Source organism: Neofelis nebulosa, chromosome 1, assembly GCF_028018385.1.
Source record: "Neofelis nebulosa isolate mNeoNeb1 chromosome 1, mNeoNeb1.pri, whole genome shotgun sequence".
Classification (NCBI taxonomy): domain Eukaryota; kingdom Metazoa; phylum Chordata; class Mammalia; order Carnivora; family Felidae; genus Neofelis; species Neofelis nebulosa.
The window spans coordinates 223,323,364-223,342,442 of NC_080782.1; positions in this window are offsets into that span (position 1 = coordinate 223,323,364).

Genomic DNA, 19,079 nt, shown 5'->3' on the forward strand with positions numbered 1-19,079 from the left:
CTCTGCCTGGAAGCACCTTGCAGATTGAAGACCGGAATGTTTCTTTCTAGCCCAGATCTCACTTCAAAGCTTCAGATATATTTTCAGGTGGTTGGCCCACAAGTACCTCGGGTGTCACATGCTCAGAATGTAATCCACGGGTTTTGATTCTAGGTGAGATGAATGTTGGCTTGCAACCTCCAGTGTGTTCCTGGGGTAAGCTGAAACTGTTCCCACTACACGAAGGGCAAGGAGAGGCTGAAGAAGAAGGAAGAACACCCCAGATGGTTAATAAGCAAGGGAACTCACATAGGAGGCTTTTGTTGGGCTGCAGCAAGACTACTGGATCGCTGCACCTGCCAGCCAGAATCTCAAAAGTTTATGCAGACGCCTAAGGGGGCTCAGCCCTGTATACCGTCCAGATGATCTCAACACACGTTTCTCTCTCAAGGCTGCATCTCTGAAGTGGCTCCTGGTGCCACTTAAGGTGAACCAACAGTCCCATCCTCTTAACCACCTCCTCCAGCAATGGATAAACACACTCCATCCGCCCTGTCTTTCTCACTGAATGTAGCTCCAAACCCTGGACCAGCCATTGGAGGACTCTGAAAAGTAGCAAGTGGACTGGGAAAGAAGACCAGAATTCAGAGTGCCACTGAACTGGTGGTGGTGAGTTCCCCATTTGTACTTCTGTGTCCCCCAGCCTGGATGCAAGACAGCCTGAAACCCAGAAGTGGGGAAGTGGGGACCAGGATGCACCCAGAGAGCTCCAGGGACACCCTTGGCCTTGGCTCAAAGAGTGGAAAAATGGCTCCTGAGAGAAAATCTCCCGTTTTTCTTCTTGCTGTTCTAGCACCCAGCCCAGCCTCACGCCATCCCTCCCGAGTGGCAGCAGTGAGATCGGGGGCAAATGCTTTCTGCCATTCACTTTTCCTAATCGTGCTTTTTGAAGGACAAGCATTGATTGTGACAAAAATCCTATATATCCTTTATATTTCTTCAAATATTTACCATTTTTAATGTTCTTCCTTTCTTCCTGTAGCTCTGAATTTCCATCTGGTATTATTTTCTTTAGCCTGAAGAACATCTTTGAGAATTTCTTGTAGTGTGGGGTCTGCTGGCAAAAAATTCTTTCAGCTTTTGTTTATCTAAAAATGTCTTTATTTCATTTGCATTTAAGAAAAATATTTTTGCTATGTATAGAATGTCAAGTTGGCAATGTTTTGCTTTCATTGCTCTAAAAAGATGTAGCTCTATATCTTCTAGCCCCATTTTTTTCCTAAAGGGAAGTTAGGCATCATAAATATAATTATTCTTCCTTTTATAATGTTTCTTTATTTTGATGCTTTGAAGATTTACTCTCACTCTTTGGTTTTTAGCAGTTTGACTATGACGTGGTTAGGCATGGTTTTATTAGCTTTAACTGTTTAGGGCTTGCTGTGTTTCATGGATGTCTGGGTTGCTGTTTTAATTTCTGGGTTGCTGGTTTTTTGTTTTTTGTTTTTAATTTTAACGTTTATTTATTTTTGAGACAGAGAGAGACAGAGCATGAACAGGGGAGGGGCAGAGAGAGAGAGAGGGAGACACAGAATCTGAAACAGGCTCCATGCTCTGAGCGGTCAGCACAGAGGCCGACGTGGGGCTGGAACTCATGGACCGTGAGATCATGACCTGAGCCGAAGTCGGATGCTTAACCTACCGAGCCACCCAGGCGCCCCTGGGTTGCTGTTCTCCAACCAGTATAGTTGCCATTTTTTTCCTGCCCCATTTCCTTTGTCATCTCCTTCTTACATATGTGTTAAAGTTCTGGAGACAGTCCTACAGCTCAATGAAGCTCTGCTCATTTAAAAAAGTCTCTTTCTCTCTGTCCTTCAGCTTCAATGATCTCTACTGACCTGACATGTCTTCGTGATCAATATGTCTTTCTTTTGTTGTGTTTAATATATTGTCAATGCTAGGAAATGAATTTTTTTTCAGATACTGTGTTTTCCAGTTCTAGGATTTAAATTTGATTCCTTTTTCCATTTACACATCACTGCTGACAATTTCTCATGTCGTCACTCATTATAACCATGCTTTCCTGAAATTAATTAACGTATTTACCATAATTATGTTACAACTCTTGTCTGTTAATTTCAACATTTAGTTATTCTTTGGGTCTCCTTTTTTTTTTTTTTTTTTTTTTGAATGAGAGAGAGAGAACACAGGCCCTTGCACAAGTGGAGGAGGGCCAGAAAGAGAAGTAGAGATAGAATCTCAAGCAAGCTCCACACCCAACATAAAGCCCCATCAGGGCTCAATCTCATGACTGTGAGATAAGACCTGAGCCAAAGTCAAGAGTCAGACACTTAACCGACTGAGCCACCCAGGCGCCCTTCTGTAGGTCACTTTTTATGATTGACTTTTCTCTTGACTATGTCACATTTCCCTGTATCTTTGCATAACTAGTAAATTTTTGTTTTACAGTAGGTGCAGTGAATGGCACTTTGTAGGGACTCTGGATTCATGTTTCTCTGAAAAATATTGACTTTTGTTTTGGAAGGCAGTTAAATTACTGGCCGTGACCTTCTTTTAGGAAGGCTTGGTTTTAGGCTTTGTTAGGGTCGTTCTATTTCAGTTTTGCAACTATCTTAGGGTGAATCCTTTGACCTTAAGGCCTAAGGCATAGCTTCCAGGTTTTAGTTTTAAAATCTAGAGGCATTTTTCACATCTATTTAACTGGCAGGACTTGGATTCCAAGCTGTATCTGTGACGGGCACCTCCGTAATCGCTACTCAGCTCTCAGATGTTGTGCCTCCCTGGGCACCTCTGAGTCTCATCCCACCCATGTGCAGTCCAGGAGCACCCAGTGATTCAAATGGAGTTTCTACATTGATTTGGGGGCCATCCTATGTGGCTTCTTCCTTTTGGGAATTCTATCCTCGCTCTCAATTGTGGGTGTCTCCAGCAGTCCCAAACTCCATCTTCTGTTTCCGAAGTACTCGGAGACTGCTTTCTGCTTCCTCTCTGGCTGCCACACTCTGATGGGCCTGGGTGTACCCTTAGAGGAAACACCGTGTAAGTGCACATCTCACTCTGGAAGGATCAAATCCTCGCCAGTTTCTGCCAGCTTTTGTTCTTCTCCCAGTTGTTTGTTTGCTTTTTACCCCAGAGTCTGTAATTGTTGTTGGCCGGAGAGTGTCTAAATGTTCCATTCTGCCATTACTCTTTTTCATACTTTTCATCTGTTTTCCCTCTGTGTTATGGTCTGGATAATTTCATCACATATATCTTTCCATGCATTAAATTTCTCTCTGGCTTTGTTTCAGTGACTATTTAATCTGTGGGTTGAGTTTTTAATTTCAATGACTGTGTTTTTCATTTATAGAAATTCTATCTTTTTGAAATCAGCCTTTTTTGCCCCCCAAGGGCCTTGTTCTTTCTTATGTTTTTAATTCCTTTTTAAGTTCCTCATCATTTCAACTATACTTATTTTATAACCTCTATCTGGGAGTTGTATTATCTGCACATCATGGGTGGGGGGATCAAATCAAGTTACCTATTTGGTTAGTTGATTTCTATTCATGATGGTTTGCGTCATTGTGTACTTGAGTTTTTGACTCAAATTCGGATTTTGAATTTATGTTCAGCTGAGTTTTATCTGTGGAAACAATCCTTGGTGAAGGGTATATCCATCCAAAGAGGATTTTCATTGAATTACCAGATATCCCAGTACCATTGCTGACCTGGGTACACTTTTAAACTAATTTCTTAGCCTCAGGGTTCTTGTACCTTAGCAAACCTTTTTCCAACCAGATAGAAATAGACAATTTTCCTTGACATATCCTTATGCCAATAGGTAGATTTACTTATAGTTCTTCTTTTTAATAAGGGATTAGCCATTTAAGAATACTGGTTCTGGGGCACCGGGGTGGCTCAGTCGGTTGAGCATTCGACTTCGGCTCAGGTCATGGTCTCACGGTTTGTGAGTTCGAGCCCCACATGGGGCTCTGTGCTGACAGCTCAGGGCCTGAAGCCTGCTTTGGATTCTGTGTCTCCTTCTCTCTCTGCTCCTCCCCTGCTCACACTCTGTCTCTCTCTCAAAAATAAAGATTTTTTAAAAATTAAAAAAAAAAAGAATACTGGTTCTGTAGAAGGTTTTGAACCTCTTGTGGGTCCAAGATCTCAATTCCTGTGTTTAAGTGGTCATAAACCCAAGCTTCCTCATTTCACATCCATTAATGTGGCTGTTATAAACAAAATAAAACAGAAAATAGTAAGTGTTGACATTGATGTGCAGAAACCGGACCCTTATGCATTGCTGATGGGAATGTAAAATAACACCGCCACTGTGGACAACAGTATGGCAGTTCTTCAAAAAATTAAAAAGAGAATTACCAGTTGATCCAGCAATTCTGTGTCTGGGTATATACACAAAATAATTGAAAACAGGGAGTTGAAGTGATATTTGTACAACCGTGTTCATTGACAGCAGCAATATTCACAAGACCCGAAAGATGGAAACAATCCAAATGTCCGTTGATGGATAAATGGATAAAGAAAATGTGGTCTATATCTATACATCTAGGTCTATATCTATATCTGTATCTCTGCATGGTATTGTTCAGCCTTTAAAAGGAAATGAAATTCTGATACTTGCTACAACATGGATGAATCTTGAAGATATTATGCTAAGTGAAGAAAGCCAGTCAGTCACAACAGGAAAAATACTGTATAATTCCACTTATGTGAAGTACCTAGAGTAGTCAACCTCGTAGAGACGGAAAGTAGAATGGTGGTTGCCAGAGTCTGGGCAAGGGGAGGAGGAGGAGGGAGAGGAGCCATTGTCTAATGGGTACAAATGTTCGGTTTTGGATGATGAAAAAGTTCTAGAGATAGACAATGGTGGTGGTGGCACAACAATATGAATGTATTTGACATTACTGAATCGTACACATAAAAATGGCAAAGGTGGTAAATTTCATGTTATTTGTATTTTACCACAATAACAAAAAAAATAACAAAAATTACAAAAAATAAAATTAAAATAAAAATAAGAAAAAACTTTTTTTTTAATCAAACCTCTTAGATTCTAAAACTGGAAACTATCCCCAAATCCAGGGAAGGCACACTGTCAGCTCAAATGCTCACTACTCTAGAGACTTATTTTACTCTTTAAAGAGCTTAACTATACATTTAAACATTTTCTTTTAACATTTTATCTACAGTTACTTGATGTTTTGTTAAGGGACGATTTCTGTTATTTCTACGTTTGTTCATAAGTAGCCTAGTCAATGATGTGAGGATTTTAAACAGAGTTTGCAAATTGGTGGCTTACAAGTTTTATTTTGTTTGTTTCTCATCTGGACATTTCACACAAAACTCCAGATTTCTATCTTCTCTTGAAAATTTGGAATCTTGGTCCATATTGGGTCACATTCTCACCTGGCAATGACAAGCTGAAGCTGAGCAGTGGCCTCCCCTTTGAGATGGGATAAATGCCCTTGGGATTGTCAGTTGCCAAGGTAACTGACACAGGAACCACTGCCCTGTCTTGCATTCCTGACTTCTGGAAGTATTCAATTGGGCAGGCACAGGGCTAATAGCACTCTATCAGATTTTTATGTGTGGCAATCAAGTAAATAATTTCTTCTCTTCAAACAAGCCTTTTTAAAGTCAAACTCATATCCATTCTTGAAAGTGCTCCTTTCTTGTTACCTAACAGAACTAGAAGTCTGATTGAAGATGTCCCCAAGAGTCAGAGAGGTGTCACAAAGTTTCCGGCAAGGAGGGAGTTTTAGTCTTTGCAACCTCCATCATTCCATAGGCCTGCCTTCACCCTTCTAGCCTTTCCTTCTCATGCGTTAGACGGTATTGTATTTGCTTTCATTAGAAGGGCTGTGATGAAGTAGATAGAACACTGCAACTGACAATCAGAACACCTTTGTCCTATTTCCAGCCCTGTTTGTTACTAGCTGGGGACATCGTTCCCGGAAAGATCAAGTGACAAGCCCAATCTCTCAGGATCCATCTCTGACTTCATCACCTATCTGCTGCCTCTTTCTTCCTTCCCTCCCACAGGTATTTTGTTAAATGACCCCAGTGGGTCATCCTCCATCAGTCTAATAAGCTTCTTTCAAGGGCACAATTGCATTGAGGGAACTTAAAAAATCAGAAAAACTAACCAGATAGCCAGTGTCCCTTGAAAAGCATAATTCTAGAGATTAAACAAGCAAGTAGACAAAAACCAGTATTCATGTCAGAAAATGGCATAGTTATCTCTGCCCTTAAGGTCAAAATCTCCCAGTTTTGTAAATATTGTCAACGAATCCACTTAAACAAAACCCTGTGTGGGCAAAGTGAAACATTTCTATGGACCCAGTGTGGCTTATGAGCCACTAATTCAGAGAAGGAAATCCTAGATAATGGAAGAATTGCTTTATAATTTATGTGTTTAATAAGTTAGATGTATTAAACCTCAAAACGTAGCACTTCATGCTACATTCCCTAATGATTTCATACATAAATCTTTAGCGTCTTGTTAGTCCCAAAGAGAAATCAAACCATTCACTCATTTGTTTTTCCTCATGAGGACTCAGCAGGATGTGAGATAAAGAACAGATGCTTGTTCTAGCCAATGTTTTCATGAAATTGTAGATTTAGGAAGTACCTCGAGAGCTTCTGGTCCAGAGATGGAGAATAACATAGCACATATACAGCCGCCCTGTCTTCATGGCAGACATTGCCTGGCACAGTATCTGAAATTCCCACCCTTGGGGTTTATATTCCTTTGGATTAACCTCTGAGTCTCCCCGGGTACTCTTTGAAAAAGAGCATTTCCAAACTTGTATTCCTTGAACCACTAGTTTTACAGGATATTCTTAAGTATTTAATAATTTCTGTGGTTGGAGCAGTCAGGGTTTACTTGCAACCTGGATTCCGTCTAGCTAGCTTAAGTAGCAAAATAACTAGTAGGATTGCTATTGTTATTATTATGTCCTGGGAGGTCAGACTTGTATGTTACTCAGCCAGAAACAATGCAGCCAGGGCCAACAACAGGCGGAGAACAATGCCCAACCACACTGTGGCAGTTTTCTGGTACAAACACCACTGTTGCTATCGCCTGCCGTTTGGCAACTATTGCACTTGAAAGTGGACCCTGGGTACTTTGCCAAGATCCCTTGGGAAAACCAGACACTCACAGCCCTGTGCTTGTCAAGAGATGCAATTTCGTTCTAATGCGTTGACTTCCTTTACCAGGTACCGCCTGGGCACACATCTGATTAGTTGCCTCTAGGCTATGTGCCGGCACCCGGCCTGCAGGGGAATCCTGGGAAATGTAATTTTTGGAAAATGGAGGTATGCACACTTGTAAGGGGCAGGAGGGTGAGAGGTGAGTGAGCCAACCCACGGTATCTGTCACCTGATCAAATTAGTTGAAGCCAAATAGCCATCTTGGCTAGTCTTCAGAGCTTTTAAATAGCTAGTATTTTTCTGACACTGCAAAGAGGATTTTTTTTTTAAAGTTATGCTACCAGGAACACTTTTTTTCCTGACCTTCCAGGGCTAGCATGTTCTATGGGACACAATTTGAAGATCACTACATGATGCCCTTAAGACATCAAATATGATTTTTTTCTGTCGGTGGCAACAAGCTCATGTCTACAAAGGCCTAGGTCTTGGTAACTTTTGACAGACAGCTAGCAGAAGGACTAGGTAGTTAGAGCCCTCGAGAGGGTAGACTTGGGTGGATAGCCATGGTGGGGACTCTGAGCAGCTCTGAGTCACTCAGGACAGTATGGCCTAGTTGTATTTCCTGGGGGTAAAGGGTGACTCTGCAAATGGGGCGCCTGGGTGGCGCAGTCGGTTAAGCGTCCGACTTCAGCCAGGTCACAATCTCGCGGTCTGTGAGTTTGAGCCCCGCATCAGGCTCTGGGCCGATGGCTCGGAGCCTGGAGCCTGTTTCCGATTCTGTGTCTCCCTCTCTCTCTGCCCCTCCCCCGTTCATGCTCTGTCTCTCTCTGTCCCAAAAATAAATAAAAAACGTTGAAAAAAAAAATTAAAAAAAAAAAAAAAAGGGGTGACTCTGCATTGTTCCCAAGTAGTGGTTTCTGTTACACCACAGATTATTGTTCTGTGAGGATCTTTGAGCTGAGCCCACCAAATGCATTTCATCGAGGACTTTTTATTTAAATGGCACCCCCAGATACGAAGGGTCATTTTCTTTTCTACTGATGACTCACTTGTTGAAAGCCAGCGTTAGTGCTCAGATTATTGAAAAGAGCATTTCCTAGTGATTTGCAATACATTATCATATGGGACTCTGATTACAGCTAAGGATTTCCTCATAAAACCAGCTTGAGCATTTACTACATTTCTGGAGAAATATATGTGTTCTTTGCCTCTGTGAGGACGAGGTTATGGGTTTTATATGGGTTTGGGGTCGGGGGGAGAGCACCATCCTGATGGTGCATAGTTGCCGAGATGAAGTAAACTCAGTCCAAAAAGTAGAATCAGCCTTGATCTTTGTCCAAAAGGATTCTTGAAGAAATGAAATAAGACACAAGGCAGAGGGAGGATGAGAAGGCGTTTGGTTGATCTCATGAAAATGGAATCTGTGAGCATGAAGACAGAGCAATGAAAATCTGTAGGCAGGCAGAAAATACAAGCAAGTCAGTGAACGCAGTGTCTTTTCTTCCTCCCCACTCTAGTCCTTCCATTTCCTTACTGATGAGTCTCTATTTGCCCACCCAGAGTTAGCACCTGACTGGGCCACCGGGCGCCTGGACATCTGGTCAAACGTTATTCTGGGTGTGTCTGTGAGGATGTTTTTAGATGAGATTAACATTTGAATCAGTAGACTGAGGAGAGCGGATTTCTCTCTCCAATACGGGTAGGCTTTATCCGATCTGTTGAAGGCTTGAATAGAATAAAAAGGCTGAAGAAGGGGTAATTCTCTCTCTCTCTCTCTCTCTCCCTCCCTCCCTCCCTCCCTCCCTCCCTCCCTCTCCCTCCCTCCCTCTCTCTCTCTCTGTCTCTCTGTCTATCTCTCATTCTGTTGGTTCTGTTTCTCTGGAGAGAAAACCCTTGGGTTTTGTCAATTATTTGCTGATGTTCTGTTTCCTTGTTCAAATAATTGGGACATTTCTGCCTACATTCCTTTATTCAAATTCCTTGGCTATTTTTTCCAAATCAAACCAATAAAAATCTATTAAGCAATGATCCTTATACTTTTTGGTCCCAGGACCTCTGTGTCATCACATATCACTTAGTTTCTGGGAAATTCCAATGTACAGCAGTGATAGAATAAGGGTGAAAAGGAAAATACCATCTTAATATTACTATGAGTATAGTTCTGTCCTCACAGAGCTCCAGGAAGGTCTTGGGGACTCCCAGGATTCCCAGACACTTAGAAAACTGTTGCTCTATGGCATCTACAAACGGTTTTCTTGCCTCCTTCCCTGGGACTCTGTTATCCCACATCATTGCCTCACTGATCTTCCTAAAACAAGCCTTTGCTTGGGATATTCCCCTACCTAGAGATGTTTTTGTAGCTCCTTATCAACCGGAGGATAAGTTATAAGTCTAAACATGGCACAACAGCAGCAACCGTGATCTGGGCCAGGCCCATCTTTGCCTGGAAAACTCCTGTCTGTGCTTTAAGTCTCAGCCCAGTTAACTAGGAAATTATGATAATTTTCACATATATATTACCTAAAATACAATAAAAATTCTAAATTGTTTTATGTGCAGACATTTTGAGGATAAGAAATGTATGGCTTGGATGTTAAGGTTTTATATTAGAGGTTAGAAAATTTTTAAATTTGATTCCAGATGTCCATTATACACTTTAATTTGAGCCTCTGTAAGACATTAGTGCCCTTTGCCATTTTGTCAGTCCTCATTCATATATATCCAAACTTTGGTTGTATTTATATATCTCGGGGTTGCCTTCTAGGATAAAAGTATGATATCTATTAAAAAGCAAAAAGCGAAAAACAAAAAACCTTCACTCAAATGTCATCTTATGCCTTCCTTACAACCTCTTTCCTTCCTTTGGTTCCCTTCCCTTAGAGAGTCTTCCCATGAGCTCTTCACATACCTGGATATCTACCTCCTTCACGAAGGGTCTGTAAGCCCCTTAAAGACATTTTTCATTTGTCTTTGTAATCTGACTTCAGTATAGTTGACTGACGTGGCCCCTGATACTCTTTAAACATGTTTGTTAATAAATGGCTGATGGAAATCAGACCTGTATGTATGTTGTCCATAGTCATCATTTTCCTAGACTCCACGCTATCTTCCAATATAGCTTTTCTTGCTAATATCCAAGATTCTGTTCTCAGCAGCATAATATTCTCAAAGAGTCGTTATCAAAACTTCAGCCATCTGTGAATCCTTCTTCACTCAACATATTCATCCAACTAGCTGCTGAGATCCCTTCAGTTTACTCTGCCATGCCTCTCATGTCCATTGTCTGCTTCGTACCATCCCTTGTCAGGCTTCATTTACTTCATCAACTCACTTGACCAGTAACATAGCTTCCTCATCTTCCAAGAGCAATAGGACAGTGAGCTTCTTGAGGGCAAAAGATTTACTCTTTCACATACTCTTGGCATTTTGCATAGGAGTCAAGAAGTGTCTTTTGAATGAAATGTGAAACACCACCTATCATATACACTGTCTCCATTAAAAAAATCTTTCCAAAGAAACTTCTAATTATGTCTTTTTACCAATTTAAATTTTTTCTGTGTATTCCATTAATTACCAAATGTAGGGATACTGTTGATTCCCTGGGCCCACATCCCCTCACTCCCGAGGTCTTCTGGAGCCATGGGGTACACTTCCCAAGACAACTCTCCATCTTAAAGTCTTCATCTCTTATCTTCCTGAGAGTTTTCTTCAGCATCATGGGTGTTCTGCTAAAGGTATAACCCCAAATTTGAGAAAAGTTGACACCCCTGAGGGCAACCCTTAACCAATGTGGGTTTCGGGGGGGTTGTCACTGGCTAGATGTCTTTTTCTCCTCATCCCTTAGTTGGTCAACTCTGAAGCATACTCCTCAGTTTCTCTAGCAGGATTGATCACCAGTTGCCTCAGCAGTAAATCACTAATAAACATTTCATTGGCTTCTCTCCTTTCCCTGTCTCACCCCATTTCTTCCCCTATGCCTCCTAATATCACCTCCCAAAGAAACTATTTGAACCCAAGCAATGACACTGAACAAAATCTAAACTTCTTGACTACATCCTGTCATTTGATTCTAGCCTACCTGTTTAGGCTACATCATCTTTTCTCAACACATACTCCATCCTCTGGCCTCAGTGGTCCCCAAACCATCTCAGTCCAAGTTGTAATCATTCTACACTTTCATCCATTAGTAATGGAGTGAGATCTGTGTGATTCCCTTAGACCAATATAACTCCTCTCCCTAGTGTGGGGAAAGGCCTAGCCTCTTGTAAAAGAGGCCTCTCAGAAGAGGGTGAATACATCCTGGTCCTCTAAGCAAAAGAGAATGGAGGTTATCACTGATGAATTGATAGCTGATAGTGTCTGCCACAAACAGGTAAAAGGAAGGTAAAACAGAAAGAAAACAGATGTTGGAGATGTATTGGTAGACTGAGGTGAGTAATCTGACATTTACAACAGGAACAGACACTTTTTAGGTACCCACAGACCCAGACCCATCCCCGTGGACTGCCTCCCTGGTCCCTGCCACAGGCCTCTCCCAATGCTGGCCCATACCTTGCCCAAGTGAACACATGTGGAGGGGTAGCCAGGCCCCCTAGGCCTCTGCTATAACTGCTTCTGCCAGAATGAGGATCCCAAACCCACCACTCCTTGTTTTTCAGAAATTGACACCCCCTGCTGTAAAGTCTCCTTGCAAAGCCATAGCTTTAGCTTCAGTTCAGAAACCCACTGCCATGTTGCCTAGGGTTGGGCCACAGAGAATTTCCAAACATGTCTGGAGCTTCCACGGGCTCTGAGATGTTAATCAAACACCCACCTGAAGTGCTTTAGAAGCACCTCTGCTCTCTGGTTTATGATGTGCTCATGTTGAATGAAGATATATTTCTGGTCCAATCATGAGTTCATTTCAAGACATATTAAAGAAGGATTTTTCCTAACAGCTTACTTTAGAATATTGTTCCCTAGAGACCAGGTGCTTTTCACAGCTCCTCGGAGGCCTGTAAGGAGTGATGGAAAAATGCATCTCACATAGAAATCAGACATACTGGAATTCAATATGCATATCTGCCTTAATTTAGCCTGGTTATTGATTCTCTTGGGGTGCTTACTTCACACCTTCGCTAGTCTCCCTTAGCTTATTTCCATCTCAAAGGAAAAGGGAATTCTCAAGCACATTTTCTTCAAGAAAGATGTGTGTGCTCCAACTAAGTAATAAACATTTCTCTCCATAGAGCATGTCACACTCAGGAGAAGTGTTTAAGGATGTTTTCATATGGGCATAAATGGCAGCCAGTCCTGGAGACACTCATAGATTAGATCACCATGCATTTGAGAGCCTGGACCTCCATCCCTGGTCCTTTTTTCCCTAGAGGTGACCTCAGATAAGCCACTTGAATTGACTGAGCCTCCTTTCTCTGATCTGCAGTGGGGAATCAATCTAACTGTTCAATTTCCTTCCCTGGATCCCTACCATATAATCCCTTCCCTGAATCTGTGTAAACACTTCAGTGCTTTATAAAAGTAAGGGATTCATATTCCTACCTAACCTGTAGCTCTGGGTAAACTCTTTCTTTTTTTTTTTTAATTTTTTTTTTTAACGTTTATTTATTTTTGAGACAGAGAGAGACAGAGCATGAACAGGGGAGGGGCAGAGACAGAGGGAGACACAGAATCCGAAGCAGGCTCCAGGCTCTGAGCCATCAGCCCAGAGCCCGATGCGGGACTCGAACTCACGGACTGCGAGATCGTGACCTGAGTTGAAGTCAGATGCTTAACCGACTGAGCCACCCAGGTGCTCCTAAACTCTTTCTTCCTAGAGCTGTCAGTCACCAACCTGAAACTGGCCATCTTCGGATGTACAAATTAGCACTTCCTCGGTGGAGGACAGTCCGGGATTCTTTGATCTCCAAATTTATATGATGGGCTTCCAAGGGGGTCAGTTATAGGAGGAGAAGTAATGACCCCTCAGTTAACATCATACACAACAGAAGTTCTATGACTCCTTTATGTTGCCAGCACACCATTCAGTTCACTATAGCCAGAGCTTGCCAAGGAGTAACCTACCAGGTAGCCTGTGTTAACATTCCTCCCGCTGACTCAAGTGGAAGAGTGACTCGTCCAGACATGATATGGAATCATTTGGAGGAAACTCAAATTCATGGGCGCCTGGGGTTAGAACAAGTGAAACATGTAGATGGACACACCAGGAATCAGGAATGAGGCAGTCACTCACTAGCATTTCAGTTATTAACATCTTGGGGAATTTAGCTCAAGTCAGAAGAGGTAACAGGTGATAATAGCAGCTGTTATAATGTTATTGTTTCCTTAAATCTTGTTGATTAATTTGTTGGTGGGGAGGTTCTCCTAGAGTTTTGCTGTGTTAGAAGCCTAATATGGTAGTAGATGCTGGAGTCAACATAACCCACTGGACACTGGAAATCGGAATGCCAAATAGTCATTACAGCTCTATCTCCAGCTATAGAAAGGATCACCCATGACAACTTGACCAAGAGACTGCAAAGCTAAAGAACAAATTGGGCATCTATCATTGTCAGACAGTCTGAGTGGAAAACACTCCTGACACACCACTTTTTTCCTCTTGGCTATAGTCAAATTTCCTGACTTCGGGAGTTTGAGTTGTCATCCATGAAATGGAGATAAGCATCTCAAAGTATAATGGGGAAAAACTGTTTTCTTCAAGAGCAGATCCTGTATCACCAATACTTGCTGGAAGTTCTCAGGGGACAATCTGCTGGTAGTTCAGTCATGGCAACAGCTATCTTTCCCAGGTCTCTTTATCTGATGCTTTCGTAGCCTAAAGGCAGAGACGCAGTTAAAACAACAATAGAACAATAGAACAATAGACCAATAGCTTAAATAGAAGGAAACCACCAATTATAATTGCTTCAAAAGATTCTAGCATAAGAACCAGAATTAACGTAAGAATTAGGTATGGCAACTGAATGCAGCCACTAGGTTATTTTCAAGGAGAACGTGGATGCTGGAGAGTTGGCAAAAGGGAATCTTTATATAACATCATTTTGCATGTCCAACTTTCCAAATATGAATTCCATGGGCGCAGGGTTCAGAAAGACACCTAATCCTTGGAATTTTCATAGGCCCTCACCCCATCATCAAGGAGCCTGCTTTTTACTTTTTCTGGTTTCTCCCTCTACAATGGCAAGTATACTCGGTTCTCCATATGCATAGGCAGCCATAGACACCAACAGAAAGAAAAAAGGCAAATTCTATGAATGCCCAGAAGAGTCCTTGCCTGGCTGCTTCTAGAGCCTGGACACATGGACAAGAAGCTTGCTTTTAAGCTTGTGCTATACAGCCTTAATACAACATACCATGAAGTAGATTAATTCATAACCTGCCACATAGTAGCAGATCCATATATATTTGCTAAATGAAATAAAAAAATCTTTGCATTCAGTGGGAAGGGAAATATAGAAAAGTCAAGAATAGAGAAAAGTGTTCAATAAATATACATGGGGAATGAATAAGGAGACTTTTCTGGAACTAGAATACCTGAGTTTAAATAGTACTTATATCTCATTGACCTTGGGCAAGTTCCATAACTTTTCTGTGCCTCAGTTTACTCATTTGTCAAATGGGGATAATAATTTTCAAAATGCAATTTTCAAAAAATATGAAATCATTCATTTTTACATTCATTAAAAATGAAATAACTAGTAAGATGTTATGACTGGTTCAAAGAGCATCTGAGAAAGTAGGACACTTACAAGAGAACTTAATAGAGAAATAGTAGGATAAGGTCATTGGGTTACATATGACCTGAGTAATGCCCAACATGTCGTAAATCACTGGGGCTATGTGTCCCACTTACGATAAATTATTTGTAAATCTCCTGGGTCAAAGTCTTCAAATGCACAAATGACTCCCTAAGTCTGGGAACTTGAATCAAGATTAAGCAATGCGGCAAACCAAGAACATTCCTGGAGAAAATCCTTGGGCGGCCTTTTCTCTCTTGCATTGAAAGGACACGTTGTCCACCTTTTTGCCTTCATTCCAACTTTTGGATAATCTTTTCTGACAGCACCTCCCTTAACGGGTTATTAGGATTAGAAGGCTATGGGCATTAAATGAGTTAATATGGGTACAGTCCTTAAACCGGGGCCTGGCATTTACTTAGTAAAAGCTATTAAAGTCTCTCTGAGTTTGGCCAGTTAAGTCATGTCCACTTAATAATGCCCAGGAGGGGATTTAGAGCAAAACTCAGAAATGTTATGACTAGCTACATTGCCTTCGCTTCGCTCAGGAGACTCCCCACTATTTAATCAGAGGAGAAATGAATACCATTATCTGTTGTAATTACCAATATTAAAACTAGCATTTTGGGATGGGAGTAAACCTAACATCAGAAGGTGTGGAGGGTGAGCAAGAAGGGGACAAACAGAGAGAGAATCAAAGGGCCAAGGCCTTCCCCATCCAATCAGCCACCAAATCCTTGGAGAAGTCTTCCATCACCTCTCCACTCTCTGCTCTGACGTTTGTTGCCCAGGGTGCTGAGGTGGGTTCCTCACCTGGCTCCCTCCTCCTGCTGCTCTCTGACCACCCCTTCATCCTCCACACACCCCCAGAGCCTCTACCTGTAATATGGATCCATCTATTCTTGGCACATCAGTTCCACCCTCCGTGTCCCCCAGCTGGTTCTGGTGGCCTCACTCCCCATTCACGCTGAGGTGCCTGCCACCCTCGCCTCTCCTCGTCGCCACGGCCCCCTTCTCCTCCCCACAGAGTCATACTCACGGACCCACTTGAAAGCAACCTCTGCATCGAGACCCTCCCTAAGCCCAGGGAACAGGCAGTTCCCTCCTGTCTAGGCTCACGTCTCTGTTGACACCACCGTCTTGCTGTATTATGCACATGCGCTGAGAGAAACTGAGAGCCGGCTCTGCCTCTGAACTGTGAGTTTCACTTCACCTCCTATTTCCCGCCTGTAGCCCAGTGCACGCAGTCACCAGCAGTAAATACTCGCTCGCCGAGGGGTCTAGCCTTGCTCCGGTGCTCTCTCTAGGGCACAGCCGGGCTGGATGCTTAGCGAACGTGTGTTCTCATCTCTCAGGGTGCCCGGCGAGACCACATGGCTCAGCCTCCCTTTGGAATGTGAGCGGAAAAGTGTGCCTCAGTTCCAGGCTTGCCCTTGACATCACCTACATTCGCCTCTTTAGATGGTGGCCTCTACCACCATCATGCTTTCTGTGTCTCCGGCTCCCATTCGTCACTTAGAACACGGAACTCTTAACACCGTCCTCTGTTTTCTCCGGACTGAAAAGAGCAGTGGAACTATATCACTTTTCGTGGGGTCAAGAAGTGAAAATATTATAAGGGGAGGAATATCTCCTGAGAGGAAGAGAGCATCAAGGGCCTGAGCCTGGGGTTTTCAGATGTGGGAACACAATACATGGGAAAGAACCTCATGCAGGGCTGATAGACAATTGGTGGGTCCAGACGTCTACTGGGACTAAAGACTTGCTTCTAATGCAGGTGATGTGAGAAGGGCAGTCTGCTCCCTGTTTGTCAGAGTCCTCACTGAGGGCCGCAGCCCAGGGGAAAACACGAGGAAGCAAATCCCGCGGGCTGGGGGATATCCTCTACGTGACTCTCCCAGGGACAGCTGGGGACGGCCACACCACCAACAGCACCTCACTGTCAGCCCTAGACAGAGACGGGGAGCTCGGGTTATGTCAAGGGGGAGAGCAGCTACTAAGAAGTCTGCAGCAGATGGACGTTTATCTTCCCTTGGTATGTCTGTAAATAAATGGTTTTAATTTGGGGAAACATACATCTGGAGTATCGCTGCATTGCCAAACAGACAGAGTCTTGTCACAATACGACAACAGCGTCCAGAAGGTTGTCTGTTTCTCGTGAAATGTCGCCTAGAGGGTGCTCGGTATCTCAGAATTCGGCGTGCTCCGTGGATGCCCGTCACGTGGGCACGTTAACATGTTATTTTGGGGGAAGAGTTAGCCAGGGAAGGACTCGGGGGATGTTAGGGTCAGGGTCCTGGAGCTGCCCTGACTTCTCAGTAACCCCATTTAACCTCTCTGTGCCTCAATTTCATGCCCGGGGAAATGAGATGTAAAGCACCCTGGATTAACATACCTCCTTCTTTAAGAAAATTGAATTTGACATCCGAGACAAATAGGGCTCTGCAAAAAGCTTCATCATGAGATTCTTGAAAGCAGAAAACCCCATGGTATATATAAAATGGATGTTGATTCCTTTTCAAAATGTAGATTTCATTCACATTCTCAAGAACACAATTGTTTCCTACAGAAAAGTGCTTTTCTGAGTTATACAGCCCTGTTAGTGGTTAATCCATGCCTGGCGACTCGATTACAAGGCACTTAAAAATATATAAAACAAGACAAATGTTAACCAAATGTCGAGATAATGTTAACATTATTCGTATGAGATCATAGAGCATTAGCCCTAGAAAGGATCTCGAAAATTGTTTTGTTCTAACTTCTCACATTGCCGCCGAGAAAACAAAGTAACGTGAATCACTGGCCACTTCTCCTATATCAAAATATGTTGCCTGTATAAAATTCTTCATGATGCTAGTTAAAGTGCTGCTCAGGTAAGCTGAAACATCTTTAGAATGGAAGAGACTTCCACAAGCCTCTATTTCCCCAAATGATCTATTCACACGACTATTGGGTGTCCACTACCATTAATATATCTTTCTTTTGCTGAAAAAACAAACAAACAAAAACAACAACAAGATCTGAAGGGGGAAGGATCCAGAGTTGTGGGGAGAGAAGTGTGTTTTTCTTCCTACAGATCCTTTTTTACTGCTTCCGTGGAACAATGTGGATGTTGAGATTTCCTCCTCAGCCCACAGGGTCGCGTGTGAACCCAAATAATGCTCCTTGTCTAAGGAGACCCCTGTTGCTTTTCTGTGAGGCATTTGCCATGAAGTCTGATGTCATCCTTGGTCAGAGCCAGCTCTGAGAAATGTTCGGTCTCACAGACACTAGTGGAAAGGAAACACGTCTAGGGAAAATCGGGAATGGCAGGGAGTGTGGAAAATTGGGATGGCCAGGCCATGGTTAGGCTGGGATGGTTGGCATGGGGGGGGTGCAGATTTGCTGGCTAGGAGAGGAAGAGGACAGTGGATGCTATCACTAAGCCCCTGTTACAGATGAGGCAATAGCAGTCAAAGAGGCTGCCTGTAGAGATTTGTCATGGGTGCTATCTATGGGGTTTGCTGGATTCTGGAAGGAACGGCCAGGACTGAGCTTTGGTGCTCATTAGAAAAAAGTGTCCCCTCCTCAAGCTAAAAAAAAAAGTGTTTCGTGTATTACTGGCCAACCTAAATAAACTGACTTGAGCTGTACGCAAGGAAAAGCGTGATAGGTGGTAGAGAAGGAGTCAGGGTGAGCCCCTCCTCCATCTGAATTAGTGGCTCTGGACAGTGGCCTGTGAGGGAGAAAGGAGTGGGGGAGGGGAGGGGAGTAAGGACTTGAAGAGTCAAGGGAAGTTCTGGCTCTGGGGCCTCAGGGGTAAAATTTACCATAAGTGTACCCAGCCTCTGGTTCCTTGAGTCACTCTCTTTATTAAATCAATATGAGTCCCATTGGATTCAGGAGAATTTCTGCTGCGTAGACACGTCCTGGGCTTGGCCAGGCTCTTCCCTGTGCCATCTACAGGGACAGGCAGGGCTATGCACATGCCCAGGAGCACCTGAACTCTTTCCCACTCACAGACCCAGCACCTGCCCTGTGCCCCCGACCCCACCCTAGCCTCCCACCGGAGGCGACCTTATGGGGTGCAGGGAACATGGGCAGTGAGGCTTGTAGCTCCAAAAGAAGCAGCCCTGGGGCCACCTGAGGAGTAGCTGAGAGAGAGTAGAGCAAGGTGCACGTGTGGGTACGAGTGGGTGTGTGCACCCTCTCGGC